Source organism: Triticum dicoccoides, chromosome 3B (genome assembly GCF_002162155.2).
Source record: "Triticum dicoccoides isolate Atlit2015 ecotype Zavitan chromosome 3B, WEW_v2.0, whole genome shotgun sequence".
Taxonomy (NCBI): domain Eukaryota; kingdom Viridiplantae; phylum Streptophyta; class Magnoliopsida; order Poales; family Poaceae; genus Triticum; species Triticum dicoccoides.
The window spans coordinates 855924790-855927607 of NC_041385.1; the positions used below are offsets into that span (position 1 = coordinate 855924790).

The window sequence follows — 2818 nt, forward strand, 5'->3', positions numbered from 1 at the left end:
ATTAAATTCTATCTCGTTTCTTGTTTCTTGACATATCAACCAATAAGAGATGTGGGGTGTGCATGCTTTTATTATTTGAGACTATCAAACACGACATGCAGTGGTTAGTTCATTGCATGCAGTGCTATTAATTAGCAAATGAACATTAAGTTCTCTCGTTTTCCCCACCTCCTTGGTCACGGTGCACAATGTAAAATGACTTACTCACCTAGAGGGAGGAAGTAGTAAACTTGACCTGATCCAGAGTTCCAGACTCCATGAAACGCGGTCATGGTCTAGTACTCCCTCCGTCCGGAATTACTCTGACAAGTATTTTCGGACGGACGGAGTACTTTAAAAGGTGTACAAAAATAATGTCCTAGTTTTGTGTACCCATTTAGTAAAATACTGATACACATTACCGTTGTATTCCTTCCGTCTAGGTGTGTAAGTCTCTTACGAAAACCAAATAATCCCAAAACACTTAGGCGCGGTGCATTAACTTCTACCTCGTTTCTTGTTTCTTGACATATCAACCAATAAGATATGATGGGTGTGCATACTTTTAATGACTTGAGACTACCAAACACCACATGCATTGGTTAGCTCATTGCATGCAATGCTATTAATTAGCAAATAAACATTAAAGTCTCTCATTTTTCCCTCCTCCTTGGTCACGGTGCACAACCTAATATGACTTACTCACCTAGACGGAGGGAGTAGCACTCATTTTTGGGCAAGTAACAGTTGATTCATTAAGATGGAACCTTTGAGTGCCAGCGCACGCTATTAAGATCAATAATGAAAACCATGATGCGTGTTGGATCAGACTGTCCTTCATTTTCAATGAGCTAGGATGGGAACATGGGCTTTGGCCCTTAATTAATTTTGTCCTGGCCCCCATAGTTAAAGTCCTAGTGTATGTATGATGAATTCATTATAAAAACGTATCCCTCAAAGATCAATTTTGCAACTAGCTAGTTGGGTTTAGCTAGATCCAATCAATTAATGAACAGAAACCCTTCTAATAAAGAAAACAGGTGCAGATAATGAATTGTTGATTAGCTGAATGGTAACATGCAGTAACATGTTCAAACCAACTATTTTGGGTTTCCTTTTCCTTTTTTAAGATGCTATTTTGGGTTTGCTGTTATATATACTCTACTTGACCTCGGTCGAATGAGTCTATTTAAATTAGTAGGCGCCTACATGGCCATTGCAAAATAGATATACTACTATAGCACTTTATTATGTAAAATATGGAATATGAAAGAGTCGCCTTCCGCATGGTCAGAGAGGAAAACAGAATACAGGATTCAAGTTTCAACTAGCAATATTACAATTAATTTGATGGAAAAACTAGATGATCAACTTTCACCTAGTACTGCAGAGTTTAGCCCGGTAATGAACTTTCGACAGCAAGTGTTTTTTAACTCGGTAACGAACTTTCACCTAGTACTGCAGAGTTTGGCTCCGGCAGTGCGGCTGCAGCAGTATTAGGTTAATGAAGTGGGGGAAATGACTACTTATATAGCCAACGGATATGGATCGGTGGGCAAGGAGCCGGTGGGTAATGTGATAGATGTGAGTATGGGCAGCGTGAAGGTGGATCTGGTGTCTTCTTTCCTGGAGTTGGGCGAGCATTTTGCATGGTTGCGTTGCGGTTTTTGTGATTTTTTTAATGTGATTTATGTGTTCTTGCGTTTGATGCATGCAGTTGTGATGTTTGTCATCCATTTGTCGTGGGTTTGGGTCCATTGCCGGCAACGTTCAAGGTGTGAAGCGGAATTGCTGTCCAAAATAATTCTCTTCTAAGTTCTAACCATGTTCTCTATAAGACTAAAGCAAACAAAGTTAAGTATTATCATTCCATTTCCGCTACTTGTGCATTTCATTTGGTTGTTGTTTCCATTGTGATTTTTAATCTAAATATCTACGTTAGACTAGACCACTCTGTCTCACATGAGACGCAAGAAAATTTCGTAAAATCAAACTCGCAATTGAATAAACAAGGTAGCTATAACAAGAAAAATGGGCATACATATGGTGAAATAGCAGGTACTCACCTCACACAATAGCAGAGAGACGTAGTCGCAAGATGAAGAGATCCAGCAGCCCGCTCACTAATGTTCTATGGAGAAGGCGAGTAGAGGAACTAATGGAGCTGGGAGTCATCATGTTAAATAGTGTATACTTGATTAGCCATGTGATGGAGCATTAAACTAATGACCCCTTGCATTGGCCTCTGCACTTGATTCAGTAATGATCTTGACCAGCTGCTCAGGATCCAGGTCCTCGTTTTTGTATCGTATTTTGCTTTTTGGTACTATTATCTATGGGATCCCATGGACCTACTTGTAATATTACCTTGGCATCAGAAATAGACCCGTTTATGGCCAAATCTACCGTGCTTACATTACCAAGATTACCAGAAACATTATTGTGCAATACAGAGAAACCACTTACAATTTATAAAATTACAACATATTATAGATCACCCACAATTGGCATAGCAGGGACCAAATCCAAGCTTACCTTCAGCTGCAATGCCCGTCCAAGATTTATTAGATGCTTCACTTCACTGCACATATTAATATGAACCATTAGGGTCAGGTTGAGGGAACACAAGCTACGGATGGATGAGTTCGAGATGGAACTCTCAGTGTCTATTGCTGGAATTTTGACTATTTTGGACGTAGCCCAATAGCAATTTCAGAAATTCCTAATAAATCATAGAGGCCCACGCAGCCCATTTGTGCAAGGCAAGAGGTGGAACTAATGTTTAGTCCCACATTGCTAGTTTAGAGGGAGTTGGACCTCTTTATAAGGGAGGCTCTTT

The 2818-nt window shown here is 39.9% G+C and overlaps 1 protein-coding gene across 1 annotated transcript in view; it reads right to left on the bottom strand.

Moving 5' to 3' along the window:
- LOC119278972 (ankyrin repeat-containing protein At5g02620-like) overlaps positions 1–2179 on the bottom strand; it is a 92495-nt gene extending 90316 nt beyond the window's left edge. Inside the window, exon 1 of the mRNA XM_037560374.1 lies at positions 2046–2179. The gene's annotated coding sequence lies outside the window, so the exon portion shown is untranslated. The remainder of the gene's footprint in view (positions 1–2045) is intronic.
- Positions 2180–2818: the final 639 nt, after the last annotated feature.